Source organism: Ranitomeya imitator, chromosome 6 (assembly GCF_032444005.1).
Source record: "Ranitomeya imitator isolate aRanImi1 chromosome 6, aRanImi1.pri, whole genome shotgun sequence".
Taxonomy (NCBI): Eukaryota; Metazoa; Chordata; class Amphibia; order Anura; family Dendrobatidae; genus Ranitomeya; species Ranitomeya imitator.
In genome coordinates, this window is record NC_091287.1 from 400,741,478 (window position 1) to 400,759,303 (window position 17,826).

At 45.8% G+C, this 17,826-nt stretch overlaps 1 protein-coding gene across 1 annotated transcript in view; it reads left to right on the forward strand.

Annotated features, from left to right (window-relative positions):
• LOC138643403 (oxysterol-binding protein-related protein 1-like) overlaps positions 1–17,826 on the forward strand; it is a 161,525-nt gene that overhangs the window by 93,850 nt on the left and 49,849 nt on the right. The window lies entirely within an intron of this gene.

A 17,826-nucleotide genomic window follows, 5' to 3' on the forward strand; every position in this document is an offset into this window, starting at 1 on the left:
CACGACCATTGCCATGACCAATCCGCAACAGGCGCATTCTGGCGGCAACATGGCCGCTCCTTCCTCCCCGCAGTCAGTGCCCGCTCCGTACTCCCCTCCAGTCAGCGCTCACACAGGGTTAATGGCAGCGCTAATGGACCACATTATGGCGCGGTGTAACGCACTCCATTAACGCTGCTATTAACCCTGTGTGACCAACTGTTTTACTATTGATGCTGTCTATGCAGGGGACGGGGGGCAGGGGAGCGCTGCGGGCAATATATTACGTGACTGGGCAATATACTACATCCAAAACAAGAAGAGAATGTCCAGCTTCACTGAATCCGTAAAAAAGTTTTCTTTATAAACAAACTTTAAGCATAGAGGATACAGACTTCAGCACGAACCATATGGGTAAGAATCTCAACGCGTTTATGGAGACTAAGCTCCCTTAATCATGACAGTGTAACACACTCCGGTTACGCAGCTATTAACCCTGTGTGACCAACTTTTTACTATTGATGCTATGTATGCAGCACCAATAGTAAAACGATCTAATGTTAAAAATAATAATAAAAAAAAAAAAAAGGTTCTCACCCTCCGACGTGCGTCCTGTCATCTGGAGTGCAACCTGCAGGTTTCTGTTCCAAAGATGCCATGCGAGAAGGACCTTCCATGACGGTCATGTGACCGCGACGTCATCACAGGTCCTGTGCTCAAACCAATCCTGGGTCCGGAAGCTGCCGCGTGCACCACACACGGGTGACAGGACTACGAGGGACACCTTGGAGGGTGGGTGAGTATATGTTTTTATTATTTTTTAACCTGTTACATACGTGGCTGGGCAATATACTACGTGACTGGTCAATATACTACGTGCCTGTGCTGTATACTACGTGGCTCTGCAATATACTACGTGGCTCTGTGCAATATACTACGTGGCTGGGCAATATACTACGTGGCTGGGCAATATACTACGTGGCTGGGCAATATACCTGATGCGTTAGAATCGGGCCACCATCTAGTGTATATATCCAGCCACGTAGTATATTGCCCAGCCGCGTAGTATATTGCCCAGCCGCGTAGTATATTGCCCAGCCGCGTAGTATATTGCCCAGCCACGTAGTATATTGCCCAGCCACGTAGTATATTGCCCAGCCACGTAAATTTTCAGCACAGCCTAGGGTGGAGGTGCATAAGAGTAGGTGCCCAGACCTTTAACCGTGATATAGAATATACTCGGCACACTCCAGGAAGTCTGATGCCTGCTGCAGGCGTGATCGGCTTGCTCAGCCCTCTATTTTTCAAGATCCTCCTTTCTGTCATTGGCAGTGCTCGACCGGCTAGTGTCAGCCCTCTATTCTAAACATCTACCCCTGTTTATACCCCAGCACCTGATGCAAATTCCCCACATAAAGGGTGAATAGCTTACACCCTTTCGCTCAAAACAATAGAGCACACTGATGAAGGTCTTCACAGACCGAAACATTTGTGAATATAAATACTGTATGTATTAAACACCCTTTTGCATCAGACTTCCTGGAGTGTGCTGAGTATATTCTATATCGTAGTATATTGGCCAGTCACGTAGTATGCACCATATCCCTGTTAAAAAAAAAGAATTAAAATAAAAAATAGTTACATACTTGCCTTCTGGAGCCTCCCGATCGAAGCGACCGGTTACCGATGGTGCTCGCGTGCTTCGGTCCCAAGAGTGCATTACGGTCTCGCGAGATGTTGACGTAGCGGTCTCGCGAGACTGCTACGTCCTCTCGCCAGATCGCAGCATGGACCGGTTACCGGAGCATCGCGAGCGGGAAAGGCCTGTTGTGGATGCGAGGGGCCGACGGACGGTGAGTATATAACGATTTTTTATTTTTTTTAATTATTTTTAACATTAGATCTTTTTACTATGCATGCTGCATAGGCCGCATGAATAGTAAAAAGTTGGTCACACAGGGTTAATGGCAGCGTTAACAGAGTGCGTTACACCGCGGTCAACGCTGCCATTAACCCTGTGTGAGCGCTGACCGGAGGGGAGTATGCGGACGTCGAGCACTGACTGCGGGGAGTAAGGAGCTGCCATTTTCTTCCGGACTCTGCCCGTCGCTGATTGGTCGTGGCTGTTTTGCCGTGACCAATCAGCGACTTGGAATTCCTTGACAGACAGAGGCCTCAACCAATGAATATCTGTGACACAGACAGACGGAAGTGACCCTTAGACAATTATATAGTAGATATATATATATATATAAATAAAAATATATATTATATATTTTTTTCTCATATGTGCGCTTTTGCTGGCTCTAAAATATTTTCTCTTTTGAATATTCAAATAGCTTTACTTTTTTTTTCCTTAACTACCGTATGTCTTTTACCTTTTACATTTTTTCCGATAACCCAAAAATATAAAGAGAAATTATGAAATGCATGTCTATTTTTCATAGTTTTTCCAATTTTTCTCTATTTACCACGCAAAGGACTGCTATAAAGCATTTTAAATTTCATTCCCTGTTCTGCTGAAATTACTTTTATATATTGGAAATATATAATTAGATAATATAATAATTGTATAGCTAGAACAGGATTTCCTACTAGCTACCGTATGTTTTTTTTTTTTTTTTTTTTTTCACACGTAGACCTTTTTTTTTTTTTTTGATGTAAGGGGGCACTTTAACATACCGTATCCCAATTTTTTTTGTTGTATCTTTCTCTGATTTTTCCATATGCCTAGGGATGATATATTAACTCCAGTTAATAAAATGCTCCTGCCTGCATAGCAGAGCTGACAGTCTACTAATACACAACTGTTTTTCTATGCCCTGAAAGCATGATAGCTGGGTCTGTAGGAGGAAGGCCTTATAGTGCTTACTGTACTGTATGCACAGTGCTTGTTACAAAACCTCCCTTCCTCCTATAGGGAGACCAATGGTATCTGTCATTCAGTTCCTGCTGCCCCTTGTGCATGATTTCATACAAACTGCTTACTCTTTATTTTTGTGTTACTATATCAGTGCAAAGTGTGGACTGCTCAGACGTTTAAAGTATTTGGCGCCGATTCATTATTTTTTTTTTTTTACCAGTAATGGTGAAAAACCTTATACTGTGGGAGGCTGGTGGAGGCCATTATGCTGAATATCTTTGGGGGTCACTGTGAGGGTCCTCATATGAAGTTGTGGGCTGGCTTTGGAGGCTAGCATGCTGAGTGGTAGGCTGCGGAAGCCATCATACTGACAGGCTGTCATCGTGTGTGTGCAGGAGCAGGGGAATCTATCGGGATATCAAACTATGGGGGCGGGGAACTTTAGGGGCATCATGCTGTGGGGCTGTTATACTGCGTTAGGCTACTTTCACAATAGCGTCGTTTTCAATACGTCGCAATGCGTCGTTTAGGGGGAAAAACGCATCCTGCAAAGTTGTCTGCAGGATGCGTTTTTTCCCCATAGACTAACATTTGTGATGCATTGTGGCGGACCGCCGGCAGCAAAAAACGTTACATGTAATGTTTTTTGCTTCCAACGGTCCGCCATTTCCGACCCCGCATGCGCGGTCGGAACTCCGCCCCCACCTCCCCGCACCTCACAATGGGGCAGCGGATGCGCTGGAAAAACGCAGCCGCTGCCCCCGTTGTGCGGCGCATTCACTGCTAGCGTCGGTACGACGCTAGTGTGAAAGTAACTTTACTGTACGTGTGGTGCTGGGAGGTTCACTGTGTTGATGCCAAACTCGGGGTTTGTGTGTTGGGGCATTTTTTGTAAACCTCATACTCCATAAAGGCCATAAAAGGGGTGTTGCTGCTGAGAGCATTAAGGGGTTTAAATATGGACATAATCACGGTGTACATTTTACAATACATATCCTTCTGGTCTATAAAAGTTTGGAGATTTGACTCCACTGAATAACTATAAATAAATTCTAATTAGGCCACCTCTCCAAGAACAAGAAAAGATACTGAAATATAATTCTCTATCCAGATAGATATCTACGTAATATATCTCTTTATTTGGGGTGAACAGTGGTGGGCAATTAGAATTTTGTTATTGGGCTCTGATTTCTATGTGTGCCACTGAATATACACAATGGTTTGCTCCCACAAAATCTAACTTTAGCTGGTTCTGGCCCGTAGTGTTGGCAGAATGAAGGTCCTGCCATGGGCGGACATACCGCCAGTTCAACCGGTGTGGCTGCATCGGGGCCCGGAGGCTCCGGGGGGCCCCTGCAGGGCGTCTATTAATGAGGGCAATCTGGCCAGTTTATCCGGCCCCGAGGCTCCAGATTGCCCTCATGTGCGGCGGGCAGGGAGCAATCCCTTCATACTCCGCTCCCTGCAAGAGAAAATGGCAGCAGAGCTGCAGGGAATGGATCCATCCTGCTTCCTGCCCAGCACTTCCTGTCTCACCTCAGCGGCTGAATGACATCATCATTCAGCGCGGCGGCTGTGCGAGACAGGAAGCTGCCGGCGATGATAGTGCGGCTTTAGGATACCGTGTGTGTATACAGAGAGGTGAATGGTGCTGTGTGTGTATGCAACGAGGTGAATGGTGCTGTGTATGTATGCAACGAGGTGAATGTTGCTGTGTGTATGCAACGAGGTGAATGGTGCTGTGTGTGTATGCAGAGAGGTGGATGGTGCTGTGTATGCAGAGAGGAGAATGATGCTGTGTGTGTATGCAGAGGTGAATGGTGCTATGTGTGGAGGAAAGAGCAATGATGGGGGTGGTGGGGCAGAAGGCAATGATGGAGGAGAAAGCAGTGATGGGGTGGTGGAAAGGGCATTAATGGGGGTGGTGGGGGAGGAGGAAATGGAGGTGGTGAATGGGCAATAATGGGGGGGGGTGGGGAGGAAATGATGGAGGCGGTGTAATGGGCAATGATGGGGGTGGTGGGGCAGAAGGCAATGATGGAGGAGAAAGCAGTGATGGGGTGGTGGAAAGGGCATTAATGGGGGTGGTGGGGGAGGAGGAAATGGAGGTGGTGAATGGGCAATAATGGGGGGGTGGGGAGGAAATGATGGAGGCGGTGTAATGGGCAATGATGGGGGTGGTGGGGCGGAAGACAATAATTGGGTTGACAGAGAGGGCAATGATGGGGAAGAAAGCAATAATGGGGGTGGTGGAAAGGGCAATAATGGGGTGGTTGGGAGGAGGAAATGATGGAGGCGGTGTAATGGGAGTGGTGGTGGAAAGGGCAAAGATGGGGGAGGAGGAAATGATGGGATGCGGGGGGGGGGGACAATAAGGGGTGTGGGGGATTGGGATGTGAGGAAGGGGGATTTATAATGGATTTAGGAACAGGGGAGGTGGAGGAAGACGTTATCTTTTATGTCTAACACAGTCCCTTAGTAGAAAGTGTACTCACTTATTATGCATAGCACTGTCCCTTTGTATATAGTGTACTCACTTATGTGTAACACCATCCATGGTTACATAGTTTCCTCTTTTATGTAGAACACCGTCCCTTATTACATACCATCCTCTCTAGTTATATATGGTGCCGTCCCTTATTATATAGCTTTCTTTGCCATTATGTACAGTGCTGTCTCTTACATAGTGTATTCTTGTTATTTTTGTTATTTACAGCGCCCTCCTTTGTTGCATAGTCCCCTCTCTTGTTAGATGTAAAAATAACTACTGATGGAGGAGGCGGTGACCAGACCATCAGCTCCTCCTTTAGAAAAGGTTTCCCATGCTCCATCATCCATCATTGCATTATACAGCTAACAAGACAGGACGGTATGTAATAAAAAACAAGGGCTCTATAAAATCAATATGTAAGGGATGGTACTTTACATAACGAGAGGGCACTGTATAATAAGGGATGGCAATATACATAATAAAGGAGACCATGAAATATCTATATAGCTAGCTTTGTCGCCTTAAAAGGAGGGGGGCCCAGACACATTTCCTGCACAGGGGCCCCAAGCTGTCTTTGTCCGCCCCTGGGTCCTGCATCTCTACACTGTTGGCACAGCCCCAGTCACTTATGATTCTGCGGAGCAGTAGAGTTCAGTGAGCAAACATTGATGTTTTTTGCTAAGGACAGACTGTCATTTTTGTTTTCCTGAAGTCCTAAGTTTTGATCAACTTATGAAAGCGGACTGTTCAGCTCCGTCATGTCTATGAATAAGATGTAAAACCTAGCTTTTATAAATGGTATTGACCGTATTTTGCTTACCTGTTCCCTACCAGACATGTTGGGAATCTTTGGCCACTCCTGCGGCTTGTGAGTGTGTGCGAGAGTCCTGGACTTGATGTGTCATGATCCGCTCAGAAGTCTTTATAGATTATGGCATCCTCTGCTGAGGATCTGAGACTAAAAGATATTTTAAGGCAAAAAATAATTTATTCTATGGAATGATTTGAAATTAAATCTTTGATAGAAATGTATGTAAAGGATGTTTTCAGCCTTAGCAAAACTGAAGATATCTCTAGCTGGTGCTGTGATGCGGTCTTCTCCTTTGGTCAGATATTCATATCTGAGATTTTTCCAGACACACTGTTCTGGGTGCACAAGCCATAGTTGACAATCAGTGTATTGTGTGCGACGCACAATGAGGACTTTCAAGCAGCTTTGCTTTCTTAATGATGCTGAGATAAGTTTCCATCTGTTTTCATAGGTGTTGGGCTGGTATTGAGACCCAGTCATAAGTTGTTTTTTATTCGGACTCCCATGACAGCACTACGAGAGAGGGGATCCGCCCTTCAGGAACAGGAAACCTACAGATACAAAAGGGCGGTACCTCTCCCCATGCATCAGTTGGTTTCCTGTTCCTGGAGTGACAGGATCCTACAGATTTCATCTCGTAAGGAGCCCAGGCCGGCCGGTCGAATCTGGTAGCGGGGGGGTCTCCTACCTCGACCGGTGCGGAAAGTCCTGGAGACGCCACGGTGGTCCAGGCTGGACTGCACGTCAGTGGCGTTGGCAGCAGGGAGCAGGGTCCGGAGGATTCCTTGTCTCCAGAAGCCGGCGTTGGTAAGAGTTCTTTCCCCCCCCTGGGTCAGGCGGCGGCGGTGGTACAGTTGCGGCGTCGGAAGTGGAGCGCCGTCCGGAGCACTGCTGGGCATTCCCGGCGTCCTGCATCGCTCACTGAGCGTTTCCGGAACGCTGGGGCGCCGGGGGGTGGAGCCGGCAGGCGCTTCCGGTTTGCGGGGGGCTGCGCATGCGCGGTCTTTTCCAAAATGGCGGCGCCCATGGTCCGGTCGCCGGTTTCTTCTGCATTACCACCGCTAACATCCCAGCTGCAGCCTGATCATCAGGAACCAATGGGGAACACGCCAGGTGGCCTGCTGACCGGAATACAGGGGATATAAGCAGGTGTTGGCGATAGAACCCTGCTTTTGGCCACAGTCTCATCATGGCAGATGATGGTGAGCAGCAGCCTCAGCTTCTGGATAAAGTGCGGCAGGAAGCCGTGGGAAAGGAGCATATCAGAAGTGACCAGTCCAGCCGTAAAAGCTCGTCCAGGCAAGGATCTAGAGCTTCGACTGGCAAGGAGCCCCCTCGTGTTCCGGTACCTTTTTCTTTGGCGTACACTGGTAAGTGATCTACGTGAATGTTCACTCAGTGACGCGGGCCCCTTATACTTTGTCATTCTAGGGGAAGAGAAGTGCAAAGTCGAAACATAAGGAGTGTGCCCTATGTGAAGTTCCTTTACCAGATTCCTACCCTAAAAAATTGTGTGCCTCCTGTATACAACAGACGGTGAGGTCTACAGGAGTGGAGGGGTTGAGTGACATCAGGCTAGATAGATGGTATCTCCCTTATTGTCCTCCCCTAGGTAGCGGAAGAATCTGCTTCTACGGCTAGTCTAAAGGAGATGATCCGTTTGGAAGTTAAGGAATCCCTGCGGTCTTTGTCCCAGGCGGGAAGTTCAAAACAAAGAGCTTCGGTGATCTCAGACTCTTCGGAGGAAGATAAAGAGGAGGGTTCTTATGGCTCGATTCTCTCTTCCTCGTCATCAGAAGAGGACTCTGGCCGATTCTGTCTGCCTCTAGACCGGGTGGATAAACTAGTCAAGTCGGTCAGAGGCACGATGGGCCTAGAAGAGCCTAAGACTCAGCCTTCCCGTCAGGAGCTAATGTTCAGCGGCTTGGAACACAAGAAACGCAGATCTTTCCCGGTGAATGATAAAATTCAAGACCTGATTCTCCGGGAATGGAAAAAACCGGAGAAGAAAGGTTCTTTGCCACCGGCTTTAAAGCGCAGGTATCCCTTTGAGGATGCGGCTGTGGATACCTGGGACAAGGCCCCTAAATTAGATGCTGCGGTGGCGAAAGCATCTAAGAAAGCAGCATTACCTTTCGAGGACATGGGTTCCCTTAAAGACCCCCTTGACAGGAAGGCGGATACCTTCCTTAAAGGTACCTGGGAGATGGCAGCCGGATCTTTGAGGCCAGCAGTGGCTGCGACTTGTACAGCCAGATCCCTGATGGTCTGGCTGGAACAGTTGGAATCCCAGCTTAAAGAAGGCGCTTCCAGGAATTCTATTCTAGGTGCGCTTCCAGTGATTCAGGATGCTGCCGCTTTCCTGTCGGATGCATCGGTGGACTCGGTCAGAATGGCAGCCAGAGCAGCAGGACTCTCCAACGCGGCTCGTAGAGCCTTATGGTTGAAGTGTTGGTCGGGGGATATCCAGTCAAGATCCAAGTTATGCGCTATCCCATGTAAAGGGGAATATCTCTTTGGGCCAACTTTGGATGATTCTCGAAAAGGCTGGGGATGATAAGAAAAAATTCCCTAATTTGTCATCAGCTTCTTACCGGCGTCCATTCAACAGGAGGAGATTTGGTCGTGGAAGGAAGCGCGCGTCCTCACCCTCTAGAGAAAATTTTAGATGGGAGGATAGACGCAGGAAAGGTACGGGTTACATGTTTCGCCGTTCCTCAAAAGAACGTAAGAAACCAGACCAATGACTAGCAATCCCTGTGGGAGGGAGATTGTCAACCTTCTCTTCTGCATGGACTAACATCACGGATAGTGACTGGGTCCGAGGTATTATATCGGAAGGCCTAAAATTGAAATTTGTTCACTGGCCTCGGGATAAATTTATGCTAACCCCCTTGCGTTCCTCCACTATTGAGCAGACGGCCCTAGAGTCAGAGGTCATGACTTTATGCCGTAAAAATGTACTGATTGAGGTTCCGGAGTCAGAAAGAGGAAGAGGATTCTACTCTCCTCTTTTTCTGATTCAAAAACCAGACAAGTCGTTCAGGACTATTATCAATCTCAAATCCCTTAATGAATACCTGGTTAATACCACGTTTAAAATGGAGTCAATCAGTTCTGCAATAAAGATGTTGTTTAAACACTGCTTCATGGTAGTTGTGGACTTAGTATGCATCCTTTATCATGTTCCTATCCACGAAAACTTTCAGAGGTTTCTACGTGTGGCGGTGTCTATGGGAGGTATTGTTCGCCATTTTCAATTTAGAGCCCTTCCCTTCGGCCTCTCAGCGTCTCCCCGGGTATTTACTAAAGTAGTTGCGGAGGTTATGGCGCACTTACGTGAATCCGATATCCTCATTGTCCCGTATCTGGATGATTTCCTAATAGTGGGGAACTCAGTAGACCATTGCCTGGCTCAGGTTAAAACAGCTATATTTAAACTGGAAAATCTGGGCTGGATCGTAAATTACGATAAGTCCCGTTTGCAACCCCTAAAGACCCAGAGGTTCCTAGGGCTGCTGTTAAATTCCGAGTCTCAACAATGCTGTCTTCCACCTGATAAATTACTTCATATCCAACAACAGGTGTTAAAAGCAATTAATAAACCATCCATGACCCTTAGACAGGCTATGTCTTTGTTAGGTTCCCTAACTTCCTGTATCCCCGCCGTCTGTTGGGCCCAATTCCACTCCAGGCCTTTACAGTTTGACGTACTACATTATGATAGTCTTACAGGGTTCCTTGCAGGGTCAGATGACATTGAGTTCAGGGGTTCTTGCATCTCTTAGATGGTGGCTAGAGGAAGACAATCTGTCAGCAGGAGTTCCCTGGGTGACTCAGGTGACTCGGGTAATCACAACAGACGCCAGCCCCACGGGGTGGGGGGCACACATGGGTGACGTTGTAGTCCAGGGTCTATGGGACTCCCAGACATCGGCCTCTTCCAATCAGAAGGAGTTGATGGCAATTGAATTCTCAATTAAGGAACTCCTCGTGTATCTACAGGGTCACCATGTCAAAATCCTCTCCGACAATCAGGTGGCAGTTGCCTACGTGAATCACCAAGGTGGAACACGCTCCGAGTCCCTGATGGAAATAGCGGACCGCCTGCTCCAGATAGAAAATGGTTTTCCGCTATCTTTAACAGCAGTACATATAAAAGGGAAGGAAAATATAAGGGCGGACTTTCTAAGTCGAAACACCTTAAGACAAGGAGAATGGTCTCTGAACACAAAGATCTTCAACCAGATTGTTCGCAGGTGGGGTCATCCAGAGGTGGACTTATTTGCCAACAAGGACAACAGGAAAGTGAAAAAATTCTGTTCCTTAAATCCCAGGGAATATCCGCTGGCAGTGGATGCCTTCCTGATCAGATGGGATTTCCGGTTGGCTTATGCGTTTCCCCCGCTAAACCTGTTGCCTCTGGTGGTCAGAAAGATAAGGGAGGATCAAGCGAGAATCATACTGATCGCTCCGTTCTGGCCCCGAAGGGCTTGGTTCTCCTGGCTCAGGACCATGTCGGTGGAAGACCCCTGGGTACTGCCGGACATTCCGGACTTACTTCATCAAGGTCCGATCAACCATCCACAAGTGAAGGGTCTCCATTTGACGGCATGGTCTTTGAGAGGTCACTGTTAAAAAACAGAGGATTTTCTCCAAATCTCATTGATACCCTTATGAAGAGTAGAAAACTCATAACAACTAAAATCTACTCTAGAACTTGGAGGAAGTTTCTGGCCTCTTCAAATTTTAATATCGAAGAGGGTTTACCAATTAACCAGATTCTAGAATTCCTGCAGAGGGGGCTAGAGCTAAATCTATCCACAAGTACTCTAAAAGTACAAGTCTCAGCCCTGGGGGCTCTATTTTCTTGTTTCATTGCTGGTAATTATTGGGTATCAAGGTTCATCAAAGCAGCTAGTAGATCCAGACCTATACACAGGAATAGGTCAATGCCTTGGGATCTCAACCTAGTCCTCTCAGCCTTGACTAAAGAACCGTTTGAGCCCTTACATTCAGCCTCACTTAAATTACTATCCCTCAAAACAGCATTCTTGGTGGCAATTACATCTGCTCGTAGGGTAGGAGACATACAGGCTCTTTCTAGGCTCTCCCCCTATACAGAGTTTCTACAGGACAGAGTAGTCCTCAGACCAGATCCAGTTTATTTACCTAAAGTGGTCTCAGATTTTCATAGATCTCAGGAGATAGTTCTACCATCATTTCTCCCTAATCCTTCTAATTCCAAAGAGGAGTTACTCCATACGTTAGATGTTAGGAGATGTCTCTTAGAATATATATCAGTCACTGGTGCTTGGAAGAGAGAGGAGGCGTTGTTTCTATCCTTCCAAGGTCCCAGGAAAGGTCTTAGAGTGTCAAAGTGCACGTTAGCAAAGTGGATTAGGGAGGCTATCTCTCTGGCTTATACTGCAGGTGGAGGTCCTGTTCCGCAGAATCTGAGGGCACATTCCACTCGGGCCATGGCTGCATCCTGGGCTGAGAGATCTGGAGTCTCCATCGACCAGATATGTAAGGCGGCTACGTGGTCATCCCCTTCCACCTTTTTCAAACACTATAGGTTGGACTTGGGGTTCTCTTCTGATCTCACCTTCGGGTTAAGGGTGCTGCAGGCTATAGTCCCTCCCTAAGGTAGTTTACATATCTGTAATTCTCTCGTAGTGCTGTCATGGGAGTCCGAATAAAGCATTAAGCTACTTACTGGTAGCGGCATTTTTCGGAGGCCCATGACAGCACCCTTAGTTCCCTCCGTATTCACGTGGGGGTTGCACTTCCTATAGTATATATAATGAGATGGATAGATCTCACGTGTAGTATATAGTTCAATATGATGGATTATTTTTGTACATAAACTGTATATAATGTATATTTGTGTGCTACTAACCGCGGTAGTCCTCTCAGGCTCTAATATACAACTGATGCATGGGGAGAGGTACCGCCCTTTTGTATCTGTAGGTTTCCTGTTCCTGAAGGGCGGATCCCCTCTCTCGTAGTGCTGTCATGGGCCTCCGAAAAGTGCCGCTACCAGTAAGTAGCTTAATGCTTTTTTTTTTTTTTATGGATTTGAATGCTCACCATAGGAAAATAAATATGCGGTTTTCCATATTTTTCAAACTTCGACACACACCTCATCATACGATGCAGCCAAGGATTGGAAAACAGAAATTGGGAATATCATATTTCATATTATTATAAAATTCCCTGGTGGTATAAAGTGGGGGAGTCAATATTACAAATTTTAATACACTAGGGTAGAATATTGCATTAATAGTCCTATTAGTGTTTCTGTACAGCATGCACATTATATATAGCTTTTCAGCACACACTGCTGCATGCACACGGCTCTGCAACATACATACACAGCTCTGTTGCATACACTCTTGGCTCTGTTTTTCAACACCCTTTTACTGTGTATATATACACACGTGTGCTACCACATCTTCAAGCACCTACCAAGTTGATAACCTGTGACTGATCACCTTCAGCTAGTCAGGACCTGCAGCATTTGTGCACCTGCATTGAAGTGCAGGCACTGGTAGCGATGTCTCTTGCCCTCCACTGATCAGACAATCATTGTGGGGCTGGAGAAGAGCGTGAGCTGTGACACTGAGTAATCAGGAGGGACTCTGTGTTGGCATTCTCTTCAATAATAAGGAGCTGCTTCTAGAATATAAAATAAGCTTTTTCTAAGATTTATTTATTTTTATTTTTTGCCAAAAAGCGCATAAAAAAGTGACTATTTTGTGTTAGAGATTTGAATACAGTTTTAGCTTGGATGTACAGTAATTTGATGTTTAGCTGAATAGCATTTGACATAGCCCTTTATACACGTTGGATGTTGCGTTACAGCCTTATTTTAATTAGTTAGACATGTTGAGAGAAGGGTTTTGTTAATTAGTAGCACGTGGCGTAGCCGTATGTCAAGTACCGCAGCATCAATTATACTCTCGATGTTAGGAGTCATTAGTCTTTTTCTTAGGGTGTTGTGATAAAAATTGGAGTGTCTGATCAGAAAAGGATTTGTGCTACCTACAATATATACGAGAACACAGTGCTCCGCATAAATGAGTGCACTCGTATATCACTGAACACAAGAACAATTTCTAACATTTTAACAAGATTGAGTTTCATAGAACATTTTTTAACCCATAACATGAAAGTAAGGTTAATATAATATTCATTACGAAATTTTCAGTTTTACCCACAACAGGCAGGTAAATATCAATTACCTGCCTGTTAGTGCTTAAGCATATTTTTTGTTCTTTGTAAAGTACTGAATACTCCCATTAAGCTACGTTCCCAGAATGAGCTTTTTATAACTTTTGATATTGCAGGTTTTCGCCACCAATAAAGTAAATTTAGGTTTTGTTTTTTTCATTGCATTTTTGAATTTTTTTTTTACATGCATTTTTTTTGTTGCGTTTTTGATTCTGCATTTTTTTAATCTCTTGTTGGTATATCATGTTTTAAAGCTACCTTGTTTTTGATTCTTCCTGGTATTTGGCTTTAAAGGGAGGGTGCCGTGATTTTAGTTTTTGTATTAATAATTATTGATTATATAATCAATTATTTTTAATACAAAAGTAAATGTACTACTTTCATACTTTTTCATTTATTCATTTTTACTTTTACCACTGGAGGCCGCCATTTTCATTAGTGTGGGTGTGTGTGTCTGGGAACGACACTTGCACTCCTCACTTACGGCACACATGGGCATAGGAGCCAACAGTCGGACCCGACCGCATCTTTCATTGAGGCTACTTCTCCTGCCTCTCAGCTGTGACTTGGGCACGCCCACTGAGCTGCTACGTCACAGCTGTGAGAGGAGGTCGCGGCCATTTTGTTGTTTATTTTCCCTCTGTCATCGTACACACAGCTCAGTGTGTGCGATCATAGCAGAAGCTGCTGCTGGGAAGCGAGGGTCTGAGGTAAGTATCTGCAGCCAGGAGCTGTGATTGCAGCCTGTACTTATTATTACAATACAGGCTGCAATCACTGCTCACTGCCGACCTGTTCTGAGCAGAGCAGGGAGATCGTCACACTGCTCTGCCCTGAACATGATTCGGCACTTCCTGGGAGAGGACAGAAGGCAAGTACAGGGTTTTTATTTTCTTATGCATCTACCACTGCTACCTGCCCCTATATACCACTGCTACCTGCCCCTATATACCATCTACCACTGCTACCTGCCCCTATAAACCACTGCTACCAGCCCCTATATACCACCTACCACCGCTACCTGCCTCTGTATACCACCGCTACCTGCCTCTGTATACCACCGCTACCTGCCTCTGTATACCACCGCTACCTGCCTCTGTATACCACCGCTACCTGCCTCTGTATACCACCGCTACCTGCCTCTGTATACCACCGCTACCTGCCTCTGTATACCACCGCTACCTGCCTCTGTATACCACCGCTACCTGCCTCTGTATACCACCTACCACTGCTGCCTGCCTCTATATACCACCTACCACTGCTGCCTGCCTCTATATACCATCTACCACTGCTACCTGCCCCTATATACCACTTACCACTGCTACCAGCCTCTATATACCACCTACCACCGCTACCTGCCTCTGTATACCACCGCTACCTGCCTCTATATACCATCTACCACTGCTGCCTGCCTCTATATACCATCTACCACTGCTGCCTGCCTCTATATGCCATCTACCACTGCTACCTCTGTCCTGTGTAGCTAAACCTGTCCTGTGTACAGTATCACACAAGATATGATTAGATACACGGCTCAGCACAGTATCACACAGGACAGGATTAGATACACTGCTCAGCAGTCAGTATCTAATCCTCTCCTATGCACTCCTCTCCCCCCTGCGTGTATTTCCCCATTGTGGTTTATTATTTTTGTTGTGGGAGATGAGGGAGTCGAGGATTATGCGTTCGGTATGGTTTAAAAAAGATTAATAAAGGACTTTATTCTGGCCGAGTCTTTATTTACAATACATGTGAGATCTATGTGGCGGCATTATGGGTGATCTATATGGCGGTATAATGTGAGAAGCATATGGTGGTATGTGAGAACACTGGCGATGATATGTGTGATCTATGTGGTGGTATGTGTGATCTATATGGAGGTGGTATGTGAGAACTATATAACAGTATTATGTGTGATCTATATGGCGGTATTATCTTCAGAAAGGGGACCCATTCTAGGGTGGTTCTGGCTGATCACCTGCACACGGGTCTGGGGTCATAGAGGGGGCAACAGTTAGGTGCAGTCAGGGGAGGGCTGGTGAAGCAGCTGAAGAGAGGGGTCTCATTTTTATCGTTACTATATGGCTACATTTCCCCCCCTGCTTCCCTGTGTAACCCTGTACTGCACCTGTCGCCTCGCTTTCACACATCGCCAGGACAGGATGGAGAAGACAGGATCTGAGGAGGGGAATGGGGTCTTTGCATGCAATGTCTGGATCAGAACAGGCCATCAATCAGCAGAAATGTTTCCTGGATTTTTGTGGAGCAGATGGTCCATCCATGTGTATAAAAGACAGCGCTCTATGTACAATCCCTGGCTGCTCCGCACACCAAACAGGGGGCCCCTATAGACCAGCACACTGCTCTCCTGAAATACTCTATGCTGCTGTCACCCTGCTCCCTCCACCACATATCTCCCAGAATCCTTGCTGCCTGCCATCCTCGGTGACTGTCTACTTGTCAGTATAAGGCTGCTTTCACACTAGCGTCGGTACGGGCCCGTCGCAGTGCGTCGGGCCGACGTATCGACGCTTGCTGTGAAAGAAATGTCCGACGTGGGCAGCGGAAGCAGTCTTACGACGCTTCCGCTGCCCCATTGTTAGGTCTGGGGAGAAGGGGGCGGAGTTTCGGCCGTGCATGCGTGGTTGAAAATGCGGACTCGACGCACAAACAAACGTTACATGTAACTTTTTTTGTGGCGGCGGTCCACCAAAACATGACGCAACCGTCGCGCGACAGTTGCGACGTGTGGCAATGCGTCGGTAATATTAGTCTATGGGGAAAAAACGCATCCTGCAGACAACTTTGCAGGATGTATTTTTTCTCCTGAACGACGCATTGCAACGTACAGCCAAAAATGCTAGTGTGAAAGTAGCCTAAGGCTGCCGTCCACTATCAGTATTTGGTCAGTGTTTTACCTCAGTATTTGTAAGCCAAAACCAGGAGTGGGTGATAAATACAGAAGTTGTGCATATGTTTCTACTTTTATGTTTATACTGTTCCTCTATTTGTTCCACTCCTGGTTTTGGCTACAAATACTGAGGTAAAATACTGACCAAATACTGATAGTGTGACGGCAGCCATACTCTGCAGTCACCAACAAAATGGCTGCTCACTGGGTCCCTGAATATCATCCTCTCTAATCCCTTAGCAAACACCCAGAAGGGGAGGAGAGGAGACATCACACAGGTCAGCAGACTCCGCCCATAATTACTGCAGTGCAGTAATGTGAGCTAGTTGTACACTAGGTTTTTCTGAAATTTCAGCAGCTGCTCCCCCTAGTGTTTAAAAGTGGAAATTCCAAAACTTTTCAAATTATTTTTCATATTTTACTAAATTATAAACAAATGATAATATTTTTTAAGAAAATGTAATCATTAATTCTTTACATTTTTACAATTTCTGAAAAAAAAATTTTTTTGATGGCACCTTCCCTTTAACAACTTTAGTGGAAAACCCCTTTAAATAGAGACATCTACAAGATAAATGTAAAATGGACAGTTTGGGATCCATAAGCTGTTTACACTAGCTATACATGTAGCTGTCTAGTGAACACAGTTGTCTCTGTGTAATGAATGCACTTTTCATTTTTCACGACTGTTCCGTTAATAGTCTGTTACAAATTATGTGGAGAAGCAACAATAGATGAATGTGCGCTGATATATCAATAAATGTACATTACGGTGCAATTGAGAATCTCTTGCTGTTGTCTTTTCGCCTGTGATCAATGCCAGCACTACTTGTAGGTGTGCCCTCATTAACTCTGATGTATGTAAAGGGAATCTGTCACCAGGTTTTTATCAAGCCCGCCCTCTGAGAGTAGCATGATATAGGGGCAAATATCCGGATTCCAGCGATGTGTCACTTACTTGATGCAGTTTTGGGGAAACCACATAACTGCTGTAGATTAACCAGTTTGCCCGATGCTGATATTTGTATAACTTTGCCCATACCACTGAATGGCAGATTTCAGCCTATGCAGAGTGCACACACAGCTGCCAATGGCGGGGTTATACAGAGCTCATGAATATGAAGGACTGCATGGCAGCAGGTTCACTAGTCCTGTAATGATGATCTCTTGCTGATAAATTGCTGGAAATAGTCTGTGCCCCTACATTATGCTTCTCTGACTAGGTGGCAAAAACCTGGTGACAAAGTCCCTTTATTAATCCAGGGCATCCTTTTCAATCTGCTTTTTTCTGGAAATTTTGCTGAAAAGCTGTATGTCAATGCTTCAGTTGTTGTAAGACTACATATCCCAGCAGTGACAGAGGCTTCATTTACAGGTAGCCTTTCTCTCTTCTGTGTTATAGATAAGTCCTCTTCCATGTGGAGTCATGCAGTCCCTGATTGTCATTGCACTCAGCACTAAAACCTTTCTCCTTTCGTCAGTTAGCTAAATTTAATCTTTGTGCTAAAACATTAATGCAATGAAACAAGAGAAAT